Below are 22,662 nucleotides of genomic sequence, written 5' to 3'. Positions count from 1 at the left end.
CTTCTTTTGGCTATCTTTACATTTGGATATAAGGTGCCTGTGTTGTCATGTCCTGATTTATCTTCTGCTTCAAGTATCTTCTTATAGATCAGTAAATATGGATTTATCTCAAAATCTTTCACTTTCTCTTCTATATGTCAGCGTTTTTGTTTCCTCTCTCAAGCCACTTTGATCACTTGGAATAATAGACATAAGCCAGTGTTTCTTATATTATCAAGTTGTGGATTGAATTTCATTTTCCACACCCTACATTAATATGTTCAAGCCTTGACTTTAGAATGTAACCTTACTTGGAAATAAGGCCTTTAACTGAGGTTGAAAACATTAAAGAGGGGTCATCAGGGTGGGCTCTAATCCTGTGTGACTGGCAACTTTATAGAAAGGAGAACTGGACACAGGAACCCACACAAAGGAAAGGTGATGTGAGCAGATGTAGAGAAATGGTCATCTACAAGCCAAGGACAGAGGCCTAAAACAGATCTCACCCCTAGATGCCTCAGAAGGAAGCAACCCTGCCAGCACCTTGATCTCAGACTTTTAGCCTCCAAAACTGTGAGATAATAAATTTCTGTTGTTGTCAGTCACTCAGTTTGTGGTACTTTGTTACAAGACCCCTAGGAAACTAAAACACAAGTATATAGTCAGGGGTCTCGTGACTACACACCACTATGTCTAACCATGGGTGTTCCCAGTACAGGACTAATGAAAGCCCCTAGTCAATTGGCCTTAGGCCCAGTTACAGCTTACAAGCTGGTGGCCTCTGAAAGTCTACTGGGTCTGCTTCTCTTGAGGTAAAGCATAGCTTTTTTGTTTTGTTTTGTTTTGTTTTTGAGACGGAGTCTCGCTCTGTCGCCCAGGCTGGAGTGCAGTGGCGCGATCTCGGCTCACTGCAAGCTCCGCCTCCCGGGTTTACGCCATTCTCCTGCCTCAGCCTCCCAAGTAGCTGGGACTACAGACGCCGCCACCTCGCCCGGCTAATTTTTTGTATTTTTTAGTAGAGACGGGGTTTCACCGTGTTAGCCAGGATGGTCTCGATCTCTTGACCTTGTGATCCACCCGTCTCGGCCTCCCAAAGTGCTGGGATTACAGGCTTGAGCCACTGCGCTCGGCCTTTTTTTTTTTTTTTTTATTTAAACAAGTCTGTAAAACTATCTTTAAAGCAACAAATTTTGCTTAAAGTGTTTTAAAAGTTTAGTACAAATCTGAGACCAAAAAAAAAGATCCTCATTAATTTTTAGAGCATATGCTATTATGATTTGCTAACTTCCTTTATATTCCCACACCTGGCCCTTCTTGTTTCCAAGTCACAATTGTAGAAAAACACCACATATGTAAAATGATCTATTTCAGTTCGCCAGTGAGCCACTGAAGTTTTATATACTATTACAGAATCCTCCAAAAGACATAGACATTTCCTTGAGAAAAAGATGGTTACTTAGGGTTCAAAATAATTACATAAGCAAGAATCATGATATGAATAGATGGATAAAGGACTAAATAAAAGTAACAAAAGGGCCCACATTTTGTTTATTCTTAAGTAATTGTGTAATGTTAAGAAAACTACTTAGCCATTATCAGTATCTCTTTATTTATTACAGAAGTATAACAGAGAATTTTCTTTCTCAAAATTTCTAAGAATGAGCATTTGAATTGTTTAAAGCCAGTTATAAACTGTTTGAGGCACTTTATAAATAAGTTTACTATTCTAAGAAATCAGAATTTTTGCTTGACTGTGAAGGTTTTAGAAGATATACCTCTATTTGGGATTATTTTAAACAAATGTATAATTTTATCTAAAACATAAAAAATTACTTGATCAAATGATGTTACTTGTATGTACACAATACAAACTTTGAGAGCTATTAAGTTAAACTTTTTGAACAAGTTAAACTTCTTGACAGCAAGTTCTTATGAGTAAAATATATTCGTATGACTTTTGGGTTAGTTGAACAATATATCTTTAAGAAATTATTTTTCAATTTATTAAAATATCCTTTTAAAAATAAGCATTCTCCAACTAGTTAATGTTTTCTCTCATCATATTTTGTCATTGTAATTTAGTCCAGAATCTCATCTCTCCTACTGAAAAGAGGCAATAAACATTAGTTTCTTCTCTTTTCTCCTATATCTTGAACATGTTTCATTGAAAAATTAACTCAAATATATTTTTTCCACTTAAAGTACTGATTTATTGTCTGAAATAAATTATGGGGACATGAAAGATATTAGAAGGTTGAGGAAGACTTTAAAACTCAATGTAGTTTATGAAGTGTACCAAAGAAGAGAGGAGTGTTATAAATAATAATGAAGACAAATCTAGAGTTTATTTAACTAGCCTCTCTCTCTCTCTCTCGCTTAAGTCTCCTAGATTACCAATGAGTTAGTTAGATCAAAATCGATCCTTTAGACCAGGCACGGTGGCTCATGCCTGTAATCCCAACACTTTGGGAGGGCGAAAAAGTGGGCGGAACACTAGAGGACAGGAGTTTGAGAACAGTCTGGCCAACATGGCGAAACACCCTCTCTATTAAAAAAACTAGCCTAGCAGGGTGGCAGGCGGCTATAATCCCAGATACTCGGGAGGCTGAGGCACAAGAATCACTTGAACCTGGGAGGTAGAAGTTGCAGTGAACCAAGATATCGTACCACTGCACTCCAGCCTGGGGGACAGAGTGAGACTCCATCTCAAAAAAAAAAAAACAATGAAATTGATTCTTTATTATAGTCCACAGTAAGAGGCAGTTTCAACATCCCTGACTTCTTGAAAAAAGAGAATTTAGATTATCACACATGAACCCCATCAACTCATTCCTCTCTACTCCAAATCTTCGCCTGTATTTATGCCTATTTCCTTTCAGGCCCCTCCCCATCCTGCAAACTGCCTTAACCCACTTACCACCCCTTCCCAGGAGCGGAGGAAGGATGACTCCCTTAGTCTGAGGAAAGATCAACCTCTGCCTGCAGACTGTTCCACCCTCAAGACAACATGAATGTTTCAACCCCTGGTCTTGATAGCATTACATCTTTGCCCTCCAGGATTATATGACTTTCATTATTTGCATTTTTATTTATATTTTCAGTATCTCCTCCTCCTTCTCTATGTATATCTCCATCTTCTCTATGTATATACATGCCCACACTTCAACCACAAATGTAAAGAAACAACAAAAAGAGCAACACACACACACACACACACACACACACACACACACACACACACACCCCATACCATACCATTCAAGCTTCTGCTCTCTTTTAGTTCTTCCAGCTCTCACGACTTGGATCCTAAAAGAGCTAACTCTAGTTATTTCTTTAATTTTCTCACAGATTTTGCCCTCTTTAAGATCCCTAAATTAGGATGCAAATTTTGCAACTCTAGCTGATCTCATATCTCATACATAGCCAAATTGTATGTGTGTATATATACACATATATTTGTTCTTAGTGCCCCTGCTCCTTAAAGCCTGGAGGATTTTACAGTGTTTGCCATGTTTTGCTTCTTGAAACTTGGACTTCTTGGTGGATGTGAACATCCTAAGGACTAGATTTCTAAAGTGAAAACTGAGCACATTATTATTAAAGATGTGATATAAAAATGAACCCTTTTAATTGCTGTCATAGCCCCTTGAATACACCTCTTGCTCACATTTCTCACCATTTCCTTGTTCCCAAAAGAGTTTTAAATTTTAGTATCAGAAAGACTAGAATATTTTTAAAGGGCCTTTAAAATGGTTTCTAATGGTGCTTAGTGACTATTTATTGTATTGAATTGAATGAGTTTAACAGGTAAAATTTAATCTTATTCCATGCTCTGAAAAATAGACTAGTTTCAAAAAATCATCAGTCTGTTAATATCAATTATGATTATTATTAATTTTTAAGAGATAAGGTTTCACTCTCTCACCTAGGATGGAGTGCAGTAGTTTAGTCATAGCTCACTACAGCCTTGAACTCCTGGGCCCAAGCGATTCTCCTACCTCAGGTGCCTGGGTAGCTGGGACTGCTACTAGGTGTGCACCTGGTGAGATATATATATACATATATATATATATATTTTTTTAAAGAAACGGGGTCTCATTGTCTCACTATGGTGCTTAGGCTGCCAGTTTTTTTTTTTAATTAGGTGAAATTTATACTTTATTTTTTTCCTATAGTAGTAAATAATTTTTAAAAAATTATTTTAAAAAATTAAAAAAAAATTTTACAAAATACTTCTAGTTACACATGAACTTGAGTATCCTTACTTTTCAGTGTTTTTACCTTCTCTTTTTTTTGAGATGGAGTCTCACTCTTGTCGCCCAGCCTGGAATACAATGGTGAGATCTTGACACATTGCAACCTCTGCCTCCCAGGTTCAAGTAATTCGCCCTCAGCCTCCTGAGTAACTGGGCTTACAGCCACCTGCTATCACACTCGGCTAATTTTTGTAGTTTCAGTAGAGATGGGGTTTCACCATGTAGGCCAGGCTGGTCTTGAACTCCTGACCTCAGGCGATCCACCTGCCTCCACCTCCTAAAGTGCTGGGATTACACCCGTGAGCAACCGTGCCCACCCTTTATCTTCTTTTTACATTTATTTTGTACCTATGTTCATACTAGTTATAACACCTCCTATCCCCACAAAATAAAAATGAATAAAATCAAAATGTTATACATAGAAGAAGCATGTATGTAAGGTCTAGACAAGTAAACAAGTCCATTGACAAATTTTAATCATTTTCCTAGCTACAGTTCATTTTGTAATTCTCTCGTAATCAATTTTCTGCTTATTTCCATTTATAAGGGAATTCAGATAAGGACTAAGTAAAAATTTCCAGGACTTATAAGCTCTTTGTAAGTCTAACCATTAAAAACTTAACATCATATTATTCATAAAATGCATTCTTGATACTAGACATTTTCATTTTCTGTGTTGAACATTTAGATGCTCTTCATACCCATTTTTAATGGCATTTAAAGTTCTAAATGTGTTGCTTTGCCATGCCTTTCCTGTAATCTTAATGGAGTCTCCAATTCCTCACTCACATCCTTGCACACTTGACCTCTCCCAATTATAATATAAAGTTAAAAGATGGAAGTTGATTGTACTGTATCCCAAAATGGCTTTTTGATATCTGAAGAGATATCATAAAGCTGAATGCTCCCTATTCCTCCCTTGAATGCATTATCTTCCTTGCCACCTCCCACTAAATTGCTACCTCCAGAAAACAGAGCTTCATACTAAGTTTGAAGAGTGAATATAGGTCACTAACACAGCGGGGCCATATACCGCAATTTGTCCACTAGCCTGACTCATTTTGTGTTCTAATTTCAGTAAGAGGGTGCTGTTTCTTTGCTAAGTGGTAATTGCACCTGCAGTACTAAAACCTTTCTACATGCCTGGAAAAGCACACTCACTATCAGCTTGCAATCATTCCCTACCGTGCTCCTCAATAGTTTCTGTGAGTTTGCTGGCCTTGCCCTTCAGAATGACTCCCTGGTTTCTTCTATAGATGTAGTTCCGTGGCGCCCAGAGTCATGCTGTTACTGTCAGCAGGAGACCAGGCATAAGACAGGCTAAGACTTTAGATCAGTGTCCTGTATTACACTCTAGGGCTCTAGGGAGACATTTCACATGCTGCCTGGGACCTTGGGAACTTGCTGTCATCCAGAATTCAATCCAAGTCATAAAAGTATCAAGGGTAGAGATGATGATCATGATGATGATGATGATGATTGTTATTATTATTTTGCCCAGGCTGGAGTGCAGTGGCACGATCTTGGCTTATTGCAACCTCCGCCTCCCGGGTCCGAGTTCAAGCAATTCTCCTGCCTCAGCCTCCCGAGTAGCTGGGATTACAGTCACATGCCATCATGCCCATCTAAATTTTGCATTTTTAGTAGAGACAGGGTTTCACCACCTTGGCCAGGCCGGTCTTGAACTCCTGACCTCGTGATCCGCCCACCTCGGCTTCCCAAAGTGCTAGGATTACAGGCGTGAGCCACCACGCCCTGCCATTGGTGGAAATTTTTTGTTTGGAATCCTAAACTTCAGTCCACCAATCTAACCATGTTAGCGCAGGATACTGCAATTTTTTTTTTTTTTTTTTTTTTTGAGACAGGAAATTTACAGTTGCTGCTTTCTCTTTCTTCCCTTTATATACTTATACCAGGGAAACAAAACAAAACAGAACAAAACTTTCTCTTTGAATGTAAGCCAGATTGCACAGGAATTCACCAATATGAATTAACTGACATTGCAATTGCTCAAATATCCATGCACCTCTTTTAAGTTTAAAATGTATTCTTAAGTTTAAAATGACTTATTTCTTGGTTTTAAAAAAAATCTCAAACCAGGTCAGTGTTTGCTTTCTCTTTTTTTATTATTAATACTCTACACTTTATGAACTCCTTCACTCACTAGAATAGGATCGGAGTTATGACATCCCCAGCACCAACTCTAGTTTCTGGCACACCAATGCCCCCAAAATATTAAGTGAATGAATTACTAAGTGAACAAATGAGTGAGGGGAGATGTTTAACCATCTTTAAAAATTTGAAACTGGAAATTGTAGTTTGGGATCAGCAATTGAATAAGAAGAGCTTAGATGTGGTTAATTAGAAAATAAATGAAAATGAGAAGAGAGATAAGCAATAAATAGATTATACGTTTGAAAGGGGTAATGACATCAGAAAATTAGTGGAAAATATAGATTCCTAATCTATTTTTTAAAAGGTCTAGATTGCTACTGTGGGACACATGAAACAAATGAGCAAAAGAAACTTAGGCTGTTAGTACTGATAGAAAATAGAAAAGAAATGTAAGAATTAGAATAAAATAAAGATTTGGCATTAAGAATCTTCATTTTTCCCTCTCCACTTAGGACTTACAACCTAGAAAGCCAGTTAACTGATTAGTCAATGGTTGTTTTTAACATTTTCCATTCTGTTTACTATTTAACAGGATGGAAAAATCCCAAGAGAGAAGATGGCGACAATGGGGAGGATGTAGTTTAAGTGTCTGCATGGCACATTGTTCAGGCTTTTGAGAGACGTATCTGGGTCCTGGGAATCTCTTGGGCAAAGGAAATGGGTTAAGAGAAGATTGCAAAAGGGAAGGGGGCACATACAGAGACAATCTTCATCATTCTTACAATTCCTTGTTTGAGGGACTACATGTGCACGTCCATAGGAGACCTAAACCTCTTGATACCGTGTTCAGTTGAAATGTAATCCCTCACCTCAAGGCTCTTCTCTGGTAAAGGTGATCCTTCATCACACAATTCCCATTATACTCCCTAAGACAGATGTATATCCTTTGGGAGAGAATTTCCTATTTTGATCAATAGTGGTAATCACACTACTAGTTAATTTTTCACGTTATATACCAGACACATTCTGGACTCTTCTCTCTTAATGCCATAGAATCAACAACTCAAGAGGCAGTCAGGAGGTGTCTGTAGTATAAGCCATTTTAAAAAGTAGCAAAGTCTTTGTGTGCCATGGAGATGCATTGGTTATCCCTCTCTCCATGACCCTAGTAAAGTCATCTCTAATGTCTGGTATGTAATATACTTTCAGTAAAAATCGGTTTGGAATGAAAGTAGGAAAGGGTGTGTAATTGATGCTTGGCAATTCTTTGCCATACCCATGGAATGAAAACATTTTGTTCAAGACAGTGACAGCAACACTGCATATGTACTAAGGTTGGTGCTTTTAACCTCTGTGAACCATGGTTGAATAGTAAATCACTGGATGTGAAAAGAAAACTATAAATATTTTGGGGAAAAGCCAAAAATATCAAAGTAAGCTGAGCTTAGTCAGAAACTGCAGCCAATTTCACTTGGCAGAATTGCTTCCATCAAACTGTGGAATTAGAGGCAAGTCACTTAGAATTGTAGCAATTACGGCTACCTAACCACTTCAAGGAAACTGTTAACTAATTAATTAATTAATTAATCAGTGTGTGGAACATCTACTTTTTCATTTCTTTGTCCTAGGCACCATTTTGAGATTTGGCTTCGAGGAGCTTTTTATCATTTAAGCAGAAACCATTTCTAGAGCAAGATTCTGTGAAGACTATAGGATAATTTAATATTATATGCATACACTTTGTTACATTAAAAACGTCATAATTATCTGAATATGAATTAGCTATTAACTACTACAAAAAGTATCGTACCTAAATATTAATTATTTACATTCTATTAATGCATTCATATGAAGTGCTGTCTAGTGCCTACTTCTCCCTCTCTACACCACTGACTATATAGTCTTTGAAATGTAACCCAGAACTAAAAGCACTTACATTATTTAATTTATTCATTCTTCATAAATAAATATTTATTGACAACCTAATATGTTCCTGGCATTGTGTTAGGTCCTAGGTGAACAAAACCTCCATAGATCTTAACTTCATAAAGCGTATAGTTCAAGGAGAGAGAAAAGCACTAAATAGAAGGATGTGAGTGTGTGTGTTTCAAAACAATTACAAATTGTTTTATGTGCCATGAAGGAAAATAAAAACGGGACACCATAAACATTTAAAATGAGGATATACTTTAGATAAGGTAGTCATAAAAGAAACCTTTTCAAAGAGAAGGATAAAAAGAAAACACTCAGGGAGACTGGAATAAGCATTTCAAGCTGAAGAAAGAACATGCAGACAGTGTAAAGGTGGGGGCAATGGGAATGAACAAAACTTTTCCCATCAAGGAGCAGAGAGAAATCCAGTGTGGCCAAAAGATATTTTGTTAAATATCTTTTAACAAAAGCATAACACAAAATAACAAAACAAAATAGCAGAAAGGGTAAAAGCATGAAAATGTAATAATAGTAATAGAGTTTTAGTATGTGCCAGGCATCAGTCTAAGCAATTCTGCATTATCTCATTTGATCCTTATAACAAATCTATCAAGAATGCACTACAATTTTCTCCATTTTACAAAAAAAAAAAAAAAGAGACAGAAACGTGAGGCCTAGACGTTTTCTCCTGGATTTGCCTTTATAAAGGTCATTGGTTACCTTTGCAGGCAAAGTTGTAGCGGAATAGTAATAGCAGATACTGTGTCAGCATGTGATGAGGACTCCTGGAGAAATGATGGGAAATGGCATTTGTAAACCATTCCCTCTACCTGAGGTTTGGCTGGAGAGAAGAGCGGTGGAACTGAGTGGTAACTGTAAGGGAAGTAGGGAATGAAAGGCTGTGTTGTGTAGCGTCTCCATTTTGTCTCCCTTATAATGGGGACCATGTGGACATATTTCTATGCCAATGAAATAAGATATCACATAACACTTATTTTGATTTCCAATTCTGTCTTTGCTGCTAATGCTGTCTTAAGATCAGTGCAAGACAAAGCAACAAATCTTCACTCCATGCCTGCTGCTATGCACCAATACCTTGCTCACATTCTACTGCCTTGATTCAAAATCATTTGTTTCTGAGGCCCTTTGTGAGGGCTCCCGTTGTGTTTCATCTCTATAATTGTACTCACGGGTTTCTGGCCCTCATTCTTTGTATCCTCGCTGTTTGGAGAAACTCAGATGAACTCGAAAGTGCTTTTCCCTATTATTTCACTCAGCGTGGTAGTCAACACAAGATTTCTGTGACTGAATCTGGGAGGGAAGTTTCTCCTCACTATCAAGTGAGCAATTCTGCAGTGGACACCAGCTGAGTGTCCCCCAGTTCAATTCCAACACTATCTACCTGAGGATACTGCCAGATCCTACAGGCCGGGGCTCAGTCTCCAAAACTGACCCCTTTAGACATCATTAGACATTGGTCACAACTCCAGGTCTCTGGAAATTCTGACCAGCCATCTTCAAATTGAGTTTCCCATGACTCCCTCTTTGGGTTTGATTAATTTGCTAGAGGAACTCACAGAACTCAGGGGAATACTTTACTGATTTATTAGAAAGGATATTTTAAGGATACAAATAAACCGCCACGTGAAGAGATCCGTAGGGTGAGATCAGGAAGGGTTCCAAGCGCAGGAGTGTCTGTCCTCATGGAGTCGGGGTATGCCACCCTCCCCACATGTGGATGAGTTCCTATTCAGTGTCCTATGAGACCCCCACATGCTCAGCTCTCCTGAGCCTTTTTGGGTCTTTTTATGCAGACTTAATTGGATAGGCATGATTGAAGCATGGATAGCCATGTAGAAATGTGATTAGACAAAAAGGGTTTGATTTAAACCCAGCCAGGTTTATCTGTTTAGTTCCTTGGTCTCATTGTGTAGCCTTTTTTCCTCCAGGGTATGGGGTGGAACTCTCTCTTTGATAAAGGTCGTATGACGCATATTATGATTAGAGTCCTGTTATGGGCAGGTGAAGGAGGGTGGGAGAATGTCTGAGCCATTCTGTTTACTGTAGCAAGGTCTATGGGAGTTACAAGCCAAGAATTGTGGGTGAAAACACACACACAGACACACACACACACACAATATCACACTCACCTTGCTGCTTTCAGGTATGAGGAAACCTGGACTCATTACATCATAATGTAAAAGTTTATTTTGCGCTCATGGAAAACCCAAAGTGACTGCTCCTTGGTAGAAATGCCTTGTTTCTGCAATAATCAGGGCCAGGCTGCTTCCATCTGTGGCTCTCCCTTTATCAACATTTGCCCTCAAAGGTTGCCGTGGATGTCTGTATTAAGTTAGTGAAAGGAAAGATAATAAAGGATCATGCTTGGGGGTATTTTATACGTTGGGCACATCGTTTTAAAATGCACGTCATTCTACGTATATTCTATTAGCCAGAGCTCAGTCCAACTGAGCTGAGTTGGCAAATCCCACTGCCAGAAAGGCTGGGAAATGTAGTCCAGCTGTGTTTTGGGGACAAAGAAGACCCGCTTAGGATGACTAGATAGTTACTTGCTGCCCCTCTGGATCTGGTCACTTGCCTGCCCGGACAAGTTAGAACACCTCCCCTTCCCTCCCTCCCCTCCCCTCCCCTTCCCCGCCTTCCCCCCCTCCCGGGGTTCGCCCCCCTCCTCGCTTCGCCTTGTGCCTGGGTCCGNCCCTCCCCTCCCCTCTCCTCTCTTTTCCTTTCTTCTTGACCCTGTCCCACCTTAATGAATAAGCAAGGGCTCCCTCCTCTGCAACAAAATTTCAGCTTCTGCCCTTATTGTTCTCCTTAATATGACCAAAGTCACAGAATGAAATTGATGTTTTACTCTGTCTTCCCAGTAAAATGGCAATGCTGTCTGTTAAGGAGAGCTTCATTCATCGGCTTAACCACAACTATAACTGAAAGAACAATTGCTCTGCTTCTGAGCCACAGACCAAACCAATCTACAGTTAAAGTAATTTCTCTCCCAAAAAAAAGATAGTCATTCAAAGAAATCTTTCTCATACAGATGTATTGCTTCAAAGCATTTTATTACTTAATCCTCATAATATTTGTAGAAAGCAGAAATTAATGCTTTTATTTTATAAATGAAAAGATTGATAGGTAAGGAGATTAAGTTTCATTTAACTAATAATTGTTGGGTATTAGGATGTTTTGAAATGCTCTTATTTCTAAGCCTATGTTTTTTCTAATATACTATGATGGGTGATTTTTCTTTCATTTGGCCACTGTATTTCTTTCTGTAGGAGTATGAAAAGCTAATGAAAAGTATAAAGTAGTGAGAGAAAAAAAGAACCATACTATCAGAATCCAAATGTAACAAGTTTCATAAATTTTTCTTACAATCTATTGCCTATGATCTTTTTTCTTTTGAAAAACAAATGAGAGAAACTACATATAGTAAAATAACAATTAGACTTATGTATCCATTACTCCCAAATTTCAAAAAAATCAATATTTCTAATATTTACTTCAGATCTCTTTTTAAAGATATAAAATATTATAGATAAAAGTTACATGGGCTTTTTTTTTTTACACTGTTAATTCATGGATTATTTCTTTCATACTCTGCTTCTTACTAAATATTTCATCATAAAATTAAACACTACCCATAGAATTAAGCATAAACTTACCCTGTTGCATATTATTCTATTGCTGAATATTCAGCAATTTTAAGTTATGCTATAATTATACTGTAATGCATTTCTTTATGCTTAAATCTTTGTCCATATTTCAAATAAGTTTCTCTTGTCATTTTTCATAGAAAGGGAAAATAAATGCAAATTCATCTCTACTGTATCTACTGCTATTTACACCTTCTTAAATTCCTAATTCTGATTATTGTCTGATCTGAAATATATCTTTACATTATTTGTTTCTAAGATGGGCAGGTGATTCATATGTTTTGCACATTTTGCCTATCAGATAATGTCTTTCTGTTAGCTTCACAAATGAAAGACAGTTCAGCTACTTAAGAAATTCTTTGGTTATAGCCTTTTCCTTGATACACATTTTAGATAATATGCCAACATTTTCTGGCACTTTAGTGCAAAGGAAAATATGAAGGCAGCCAGTTTTCTGGGTGTTCTTTTAATATTTTCTTTCACCATTTAATTAAAATTTTGCCCAGGGTGTCTAGGTGTGGGACTCTTCGTTGATTTAATGTGTAACATGGTACTGTGACTTTTCAGTTGACTTATTCGATTTTTGTTTGCTCGTTTGTTTCAGATCTTACTTATGTACAAATTGATTTCCCCCCCGTAAGACACCTAAGTTATTCTTCTATACTTTGTCTTCCACATTTATTATCTTATTTTTTCCTTCTGTCCCCTTCCTTAAATCTCTTGGTCATTTTTGTTGCATTCTGGAAAAATAATTGAAGTTTTCGTTTCATCACTGATTTGATTTTTTAATCAATTTTACTGTCTGCTGCTCTTAATATGCATTTAACACTTCCATTGCATTTGAGTTTTCTGCTAATCCTACTTTTCTCAGCAGTTGCCCATTTCAATTCATCCTGCTTTATACCCACACCAGACTGTTGTCATGCTCCTTTCACATGTGCATCTCCGAATTCGTGCATTTTTTGCACCCTATGTGTCTACAAAAGTGATTGTACTTTCCCTTTAATGTTATTATTTCTTTTTTTTTTTTTTTTTTTTTTTTTTTTTTGAGATGGAGTCTCGCTCTGTCGCCCAGGCTGGAGTGCAGTGGCCGGATCTCAGCTCACTGCAAGCTCCGCCTCCCGGGTTCATGCCATTCTCCTGCCTCAGCCTCCCGAGTAGCTGGGACTACAGGCGCCGCCACCTCGCCCGGCTAGTTTTTTTGTATTTTTTTTTTTAGTAGAGACGGGGTTTCACCGTGTTAGCCAGGATGGTCTCGATCTCCTGACCTCGTGATCCGCCCGTCTCGGCCTCCCAAAGTGCTGGGATTACAGGCTTGAGCCACCGCGCCCGGCCAATGTTATTATTTCTTGTTCTTGGTATTATCTTCTCTACTTTTAGGATGATGATTGTCACTTCTTTTCTCCTGTGTCCTTACACAGGTTCCTTTCTTGTTTACTTTGTGGTTATTGTTGTTTTGTTTTCTCATCTTCAGATGGGTGCTTTTGTCAAGACTCTCCACGTGCCAATGGACAAAGTATTTATTTTGGCTTTCATCTCTTTTTCTAGACATTTCATTGATGAATGAAAAATCCCCTGGCAGAGGTTTGGCCAGACATCCAGTTAATATGCACAGTTATTAGCATAATTTTAATGTCTATTATTAGGATTTTATCAAGTGTAGGGTCTACTGGATTCTGATAAGGTAGTCAGTTCCCAGTTTCTAAATCTTTTTTATTCTGAACCAGGGAATTAAAAAAAATAAAAGAAAAAGCAGGCATTCTTCTCAGTTTCTCTTGTTCTTGTCACCACCAAAAGCTCATTACTTATGAGGACAACTATTGTAATGCAATAGTCAATATTACCTCCTATGCTTACTTCATAAAAATTTACTCTCTGAAAGTTTTACTCTTCAACTGAGAGTAAAGGAAAAGTGCTGATGGGTGTGGAGAAGTAGCTGCACCCACACAGAGCAAGATGGATTCCTCATTTTTCTGCTTGGCAGAGAACTTGACTTCCTAAAGAAGAGTAAGCCTGGTGGCAACAGTGGGGAAATAGAGCATGAGCACTCCGTCAGTTGGGTTAAACCAAAAGCCAGTCACCCGATGAACACTGAACAGAGCTGTCACATCCTGCCAATCATGGAAATGCTGGTAATCACTTTCCATGCTTTGCCAATTCTCTTATCTTAGTAGCAAGTTGTGAAAAGCTGAGCTGGGAAAATTACACTTAATTTTACCCTGTAGCTACCAAATGATTACCAAATAACATATTTTAAAGATGATACTTGTATTTAGTATAAAATACACAAAATGCTATGGTGATCCAGGTTAAAGTTTTTTTCATACTGGTCGCTACTTTTTCTTGAATACTGTCAGTAAATGACATATTTAAAAATATAATTAAAATAAAAGAAAGAAAATAAGCTAGGTTTGGAAAACACACAGCTAGTCTTTCTGTATACTTATGGGTAGCTTTATTAATCTTTTGTTAAAAAATGTAATGCCAAAAATGGAATATATTTATGAGATTTTAATGTCTACTTTTGTTGTATGATAATTCTATCAGTACTTGAAGAGGGTACTTTCTAAAATCCTAGGGAAAAACTCACAATGCACCAGGAGGAAAGGTGCTCCCAGTGATTTTTCTCACATGACAAATGTATCAGTTGGAGTTGGTGAGCACTTTTGTTGATGAGTTGAATAATTTTTGTGAGTTGACTAATATTTTGGGAAATATGGTTATGGGTAGCTCTGTTGGTCTATGTCCTACAGTGTAGGAAGCCAGACCACTTTCCTTTCTTTTCTGGCCTTGAGCTGTGTAAAAGTAAATGCCTACAATTTCTTTTCTTAGGATAATAAAATGTTGCTTCTCAGTGAAAGTAAGATAACTACAAATTTAAGATAAACACTGTGCTTTAAATATTTTTTTAAATTACATTTGGAATCATTAAAAATATTGGACTTTCACCTTAGAATAATAAAATTCAGGAAAATATTTATAGAAAACATAGTGTAAAATTCTCCTCAATTGCATAAAAATGACAGGTTATTTAGCTTGGACTGGAAAGTTCTGGAAATATCCCACTGGTAGTCCCAAAGCAATAAGGAAATTAACACTGACCATGAGAACACTACTTTTATATGTACTAAAAACATAATCATTTCAGCATCCTCATTACTTAAGCACCTTAAATCTAGTTGGGTACCGCAAAGCTATATCCTCATGCTTTTTAGGATGATGATAATCTTAACGGGAAGATCATTGTCAATTTTAAAATTGAGATTAGCATTTGCTCTTTCTTAACTTGAAGGACTGCCCTTGAGGTTATAATTACTGAGTGATGTTACAAAATGAACTCTAACACTAAAGTTAGTTTCATGTAGCCATATTTATCTCGGTTCTGTAGGGGGTGGTGAAATAAAAGGCCATGTCCCTTGGGCCCTCTGGGATATTTAAGATGTGGGAAAAGGCAAAAGGAAACATGTGAAAGCTTGTTGGGCTTGTCTTCTGACATCCCCCATCTTCATTTTCAGAACAGTAGGAGGTATGTGGTCTTTTCTCCCTGGAGAGGGAACATCTGCTTTGTAGACCCAAGGTTCACTAGCTACATCCACTCCAAGGGCAGCCAGCTCAGCAAGACACAAATGTTCTATTAACAAATTTGGCCCTTGTCTCCTGCCTGTAATCTCCACATTGTCTTTTGCTCTCTTGGCTTTTGACAGGCCCTTTGCAAAGAGCCAAAAAACCTTGCTGCAACCTGCAAAATGAAAGACAAACAAAAAGGAGTGCAAAGGAATTCCTGTTGCTGATAAAAAGCTGTGAGCACTAATTACATCACTACTAGTTCATTGAAAGAGAACAAGAGAAAAGCCTGAAATGAAGATATGAGAAAACAAAAACAAAAAACACGAATACTGAAAACTTTGAATTGTTTTCCGTTTGGGATGCTTGTGGATATACAATTCAATTAATGTTTAATCAGTCTTTACTCTCTTATTTTTTTATAAAGAGAAATTCTGGCCAGGCATAGTGGCTCACTCCCATAATACTAACGCTTTGGTAGGGCAAGGTGGGAGGATCAGTTGAGCCCTGGAGTTCCAGACCAGTTTGGGCAACATGGCAAAACCCTATCTCTACAAGAAATACAAAAAGTTAGCCGAGCGTAGTGGCTTTCACTTCTGGTGCCAGTTACTCAGGAGGGTGAGGCGGGAGAATCACTTGAACCCCGGAGGTCGAGGAAAAGGCTACAGTGAGCCATGATCATACCACTGTGCTCCAGCCTGGGAGAAAGAAGAGAACCTGTCTCAGAAAAAAATTAAAAAAAAAAAAATAAATGAATAAATAAATACATCCCAAATTTTAAAATTAATATTGCTTATATGATTAGTGTAACCTGTTTGCTATTACTCTATTCTAAATTACTTTTCTTAAGTCTTTACTTATTTGGAGTTTAAAGTTCTCGAATTTTATATTATGAAAAAATATCACATTAAAATAGATTTATTTCCAAGATCATCTTATTGCTCTTGCTTCTAATAAGGTATTTACAAGGCAGGCAGATAAATATTAAAACTCTTCAAGAGCAACTAGATTTATCACACAGGATGTATTTACATTGTGATTGATAGTAAAAGCCAAACTCCTAAATGAGAAAAACATATCTACATAAAACTATTAGAACTTATTATACTTTTATAGCCATGGATCGCATTAGAGGCCATTGTAGGATGATGTACCACTGAGATTTCTTGTTCTAAAACCACTAGCAAAGTGAAATATTACTGATACATGCTCAGAGGTTGTATGCATATTTCTTCTCTAGATCTTAGTCTAGTTGCTCTTTTGAAACTACAACATTGTAATTATGGTAAAAGTAATAGAAGTTATCTTATTATGAAGAGATGAATAGCGTTGCAGGAGTATCATTGCTGAGAGTAAAGAAAACATAGTAAAACTAACTTTGAGAAACATCTCGAGATGTAAGTGTCTAGGTCAGAAATAATGGGAATGCTGATGAAAATTTAAATAAGTGAATAAGGCTGTTTTGTGACCTCTGTAAGTTGAAGAATTATTCTCAGATTGGTTTGGCATAGATAGTAATGTCATCTGTTTCAGTTTCTCTGTTGACGTAGTGTACACAATTATTTTCTCTTTTAAACATATCTGTAGAACCACTGAGTATGTAAGGTTAGCGTTCTTGGCAGCTAGCATGTATCACAGCAGCATATATACAACTCAGTTAAACCTTTCTGGAACACTGATAGCTAATATGGTAGTTGTCATAGTTTTGAATTTTATGTAGATTTTTATTGTATGTTTATTTTTATGCATATATCACAAGTGGTTTAAAAGCAAAATGAATATTTATGTTGAAATAAAAGTTAAACAAGGGCCTAAAATAAGTCTACACATTTTCTTCAAGATATAATAATCACCAGATTTATAAGAGATATTCATTCTATTAAAATTACTGTATAACACATAAGTTGCCAAAATTAGTGACAATAAAACAAAATATGGTAACATTTTAATTGAATTAGAGTTTCCATTTATTGGAGCCCCCAAAATCTATTTCCACAATATGTTACATACTTGAAAATAGCAGAAATGACATCGAGAAATGCTCACATGTTGTCATGTAAAAATACAATGTAAAAAATCATTTTAAGAAACCCACTGGAAAACAAAAAACTACTAGAAATACAAAATTCCAAACAGGGAAACTTTTAGCATTGCTGTTATAAATATGACAAGTTATATTTTAATAACATGGGGTTCCAAAATAAAAATACATTGACAGTAATCGTGAGACATTTTGTAAAGAAAACTATGTTATCTCAGTTTCATTTTCCTGGGAAGCAAACTGACCTACATCTTCAGCTTCTTAGAGAAAACTGGCTCTCTCTTTCCCTTTACAGAAACCTCACTGTTCCTTTGATATACAATTCTTGCTGAGGCCTCTCAGATGGAGGTGGCTCATTTCCCCTTACCCCATGTCTTGGTGCATTCAGGCTGCCTTAAAAAATGCCATAGACTGCATGGCCTAAATAACATACATTTATTTTCTAATAGTTCTGGAGACTGGAATTCCAGGATCAAGGTGCCAGCAGGATCTGTGTCTGGAGAGGGCTGTCTTCTTGAGTTGCAGGGCTAGAGGTTGGGGAGGAGTGCTCCCTTGCGTCTCTTCTTTTTCTTCTAAGAACGCTGTCACATCAGGGCCCTACCACCCTATGACCTCATTTAACATTAATTACGTCCTTTTAGGCCCTATCTTCAAATAAGTCACACTGGGTGCTAGAGCTTCAACATAGGCATTTTGGGAGGATATAATTCGGTCTGGTAGGGCAGCAGTACCCTTACTTGTTTGTGCTATTTCCAGGATATCCCTTCTCCACTTCCATGTAAACTTCCTTGTTCTTTTGGGCCTCGGCTATTCAGAGCCTCCTAGGAAACGTCAGTGCTATGGAAATCTTTGTGTGCTATTTCCATGCTTTCATTTGGGATGCTGACACTAGCTTGGGAAAATCAAACAAGTGCTACTGTAAAGCCATATGCTACCACCTCTACTGCATGCTCAGTGGTATTCAGAATTCCTTCAAGTTACTGGGTGTTTTTTTATTTTCCTCTCTCCACAAAAGGACTTTACCCACTAGCCTTCTACAGTCAAAATACAGCTGGTCAGAATGCTCTTTTCATGGATTGATTATTTGCACTGAATAATTGATTATTTGACACAATGGCTTAACAAGTGGAAAACTCACTCTACTTCTTTTCAAATTTAAAATTTATCTACGAATCTTCCATCTTCTCCTTATACAACTAATTTCTCTCTGTGAATAATGCTTCAATGAACATGGGAATACAGATATCTCTCTTACATACTGACTTCAGTTCTTTTGGATCTGTAACCAGAAGTGGGATTGCGGGGTCATATGATATTTCTATTTCAATTTTTTGAGAAATCCCCATACTGTTATCCATAGCTGCCACACCATTTTGCATTCCCACCAACAGTGTACAAGAGTTCAAATTGTTTCGCATCTTTGTCAGTGCTTGTCTTTCTTTTATATAGTAGCAATCCTAACGGATGTGAAATGATAGCTTATTGTAGTTTTGATTTGCATTTTCCTTGTAATTAGCAGTGCTTAATATTTTAAAAATATATCTGTTGACCATTTATATGTCTTCTTTAAAGAAATGTCTGTTCAAGTTCTTTGGCCCACTTTTATTTGGGTTATTTGTTTTGTTTTATTTTTTATTTTGTCCAGCTATTGAGTTGTTTAAATGCCTTATATATTTTGGAAATATAACTCCTTAGCAGTATATGGTTTGTAAATATTTTTGCCCTTTTCATATGTTGCTTTTTATTCTGCTAATTCCTTTGCTATGAAGGCAGTTTGTGACAACATGGATGGGCCTGGCAGACATTACACTAAATGAAATAAGTCAGTCACGGAAAGACAAATACTGCACGATTCCACTAATATGAAGTGTCTAAAGTACTCAAACTCAACCAGAGAATGCAGCAGTGGTTACCACCGGCTGAGAGGTGAGGAAAATAGGGAATTGTTTGGTGTGTATAAAGTTTCAATTATGCAAGATGAATATATTCCAGAGAGCTACTGTACAATGTTGCACCTATCACCAACAATACTGCTTAGTGTACTTCAAAATGTGTTAAGGATAGATTTCAAGTGTTCTTACCACAGAAAGAAAATTAAAACAAAATCAAAAATAAAGGAACACAGGGAAGCTTTGGGAGCTGATGGATATGCTTATTACCTTGATTGTGGTGACAGTATCATGAGTGTTTGCATATGTCCAAACTCATCAAATTGTACACTTTACATATGGACAGTTCTTTGCATATCAATCGTACCTCAATAAAGCTGTTAAAAATGTTAAAAGGTGTTTTACAAATTCACTTTCATCTGTCAAAAATAAATTGACAGCATGAGAGAGAATGTGAGCTCTCAAACACTACGGGTAGCTGTATACATTGGCACAATCCCTTTGAAAAGCAATTTGACAACAGCTAGAAAAGCTGAGGATGTATATTCCACAACTCAGCATTTTTTTTGTCTACTTATACCCTAAAGCATCTATCATTCATGAACACAGATGGTCATTGCTACATTATGGGTAAAAGTGAAACTTCATAAATAACTGAAGTGTGTATTATTATATAATATATATTATAAATAAGAATGACTATATTCATATGATAGAATATATGGGAAATAAAACAATGGCCTTGATCTACATATATCAACACTGATAAATTTTATCCATCTGATGACTTCCCTTTGAAACTTTTTTCTTCATTTAACATCCAGCTGTGACACCTGGTTCTCATCCTGAATTTCTGGCCAGTCCCTGTCTTCTTTGCTGGTTGATGGTCATCTCTAAAATTTCCCTTGGACTTTCTCTTTTCAAGCAACAGTTACTTTTAAGTAACCTCATCAATTTTGTGGCTCTAAATGTCAACCTTGTGCTAATGACCTTAAAGTTACACCTCCAGGCCAGATCTTTCCCCTAAATTCCAGACCCCTCTGTCTCACAACCCATCTAGTCAGCATCTCATCTGCAAGTCTTGGATTTTGGGTCCTGGGACCTCAAAGCTGTTCCCCGTGCAGTCCTCCTCACTTCTTTTACTGCCAAGACGATTCTGACAGTTGCTTAGATCTTTCAAAATTGATCTCCAAATAGATCACTTCCCATCGCCCCACTGCCACTGCCACACGTCTGATTGAAACCACCATTATCTTTTGCTTTTGTTACTGAAATGAGTTTTTACAAGAGGTTTCCCTGCTGCTGCCCTTGGTTCTTTCTGTCTTTTCTCCACAGGACTGTTCACAGCAATTTGTTCAAATGAATGTTGGATGCTGTCATTCTTCTGCTTAAATACTCTCCCTTGGTTTCTACATGATTTGGCTTCTGTTACTCTCGGGCCCCGTCTCTTCCCTCCCTGCCCCTCTTTCCCTCTACTCCAGCCATCCTGACCTCCTCCTCTTCCTAGAATGTACCGGGGATGCTTCTGCCTCAGTCTTTGAACTTGCAGTTCTGTGTTTGCTCATGTAGCCAAATGACCAGCTCCTTCATTTTCTTCAGAGCTTTCCTCACGATTAGCTTCTTGGGTGCTTCTTGGATCCTCCCTGGATGCTTCATCTCAGCTTCTGATCTGAACCCTATTACTTCCTCTCCCTTTCCTAACTTAATTTTTCTTGTTATCACTTATCAATTATAAAGCAGCTGCATTAGTCAGCTTGGGCCGTCGTAACAAAACACCACAGGATGGTGGCTTGAACAACAGAAATACACATCCTCACTCATCCGGAGGTTCTAAGTCCCTATCAAGGTGTTGGCAGATTGGATTCCTGGTGAGAGCTGTCTTCCTGGCTTGCAGATGAGTGGCATCTTGCTGTGTCCTCACAAGGCCTCTCAGTCTCAGAGAACTATCTGGTGGTGTCTCTTTATAAGCACACATGTCCTGTGGGATCAAAACCCTACCCTAACGACCTCTCTTAATCTTATTCCCTCCCTAAAAGTTATCTCTCTAAATATTTGTCACTTTGAGGGTTAGACCTTCAACATATGTATATTGAGAGGTACAAAATTCAGTTTGTAACAGCAGCCTTAATCGAATATGTCATATTTTGTTGTTCAACGTCTGTTATCCTATTAGAATATCAGCTTCATGAGTGCAAAGACTTTAGTTTGTTTTCTTCACTTTTTTTCTAGCACTTCGAGTATTTCCTGTGGCACAGAGGGTATTTAATAAGTGTGTATGAATTATCTGAAATCCTGATGTGAAATATAAAAAGCAAGTTGTCATTTTATACCTAAAACATCATTTCAAAATCTTCAAATTATAAAATTGCACTACAAGTTTTTCATGAACAAGTATGTGTGTAGTAATACACTACTTAAAAATTGGAAGACTGCCAATGTCAAGACAATTAATTACTTCCCTGAAGAGTGGAAGGAACATGAAATTAGAGAGTGGTTAAAGCAGCTCTAACTGTAACTATAATGAAATAAAAGATTTAACTTTTAAAAATAAAACTTGAAACAAATATGCAAAATTTTAACATTTGTGAAACCTGGAGAGAATACAGGAATATGTGATATGTTTTCATTTATGTTTCTATGTTTTAATTATTTTGAGAGAGAGAGAGAAGTAGAGTTCCTATAAGGGAGAGGACCTTGTCTGTTTTGTTCCTGCATGTATCTCAAACTCCTAAAAAGGGTGATGGCCCATAATAGAACCTAAGTGAATATTCGGTGAATAGATGAAGGTTCAGAATATTTAGGCTTATTTATCTTTGGTTCTGAACATAATGCTAGGTACAGATAAACAAATATACAAGCAAATAAGCAAGAAAACAAGTAGATGAACAAAAACATGTTTGAAATGCTAAACAAGTCTCCCTAAGTGTCCTAGCCTCATTCTTGCCCTCTTTCTGCTCCTTTTATACCACTTAGCAACGCTGTTTGTGTCTTGACTTCCCAGGTCTGCTATCTCCCTCTCTGCTCTCAACCCTCATTTACTTTTCTGCCAAAAGATACAAGCAGAAGCCACTGGAGAAAGAGCTTGGGGGACAAGTATGGTTAATGGTCAAGGCCCTGGCCTTCTGTATCTTCTCCATACACCGTGAAGGCATTTGAGACCCCTCTTTGAACTCGAGCTTCTGCATGAGTCCTCCCTCATTGGTTCTGATGGATTG

The 22,662-nt window shown here is 37.4% G+C and overlaps 1 pseudogene; it reads left to right on the top strand.

Moving 5' to 3' along the window:
• Window positions 1–678: 678 nt before the first annotated feature.
• Window positions 679–22,662, top strand: part of LOC108526385 (non-histone chromosomal protein HMG-14 pseudogene) — a 93,439-nt pseudogene continuing 71,455 nt past the window's right edge.

This window comes from Rhinopithecus bieti, unplaced genomic scaffold, assembly GCF_001698545.2.
Source record: "Rhinopithecus bieti isolate Rb0 unplaced genomic scaffold, ASM169854v2 scaffold_2554, whole genome shotgun sequence".
In the NCBI taxonomy this organism is placed as follows: domain Eukaryota; kingdom Metazoa; phylum Chordata; class Mammalia; order Primates; family Cercopithecidae; genus Rhinopithecus; species Rhinopithecus bieti.
This window is presented reverse-complemented; position numbering and strand designations above follow the sequence as displayed.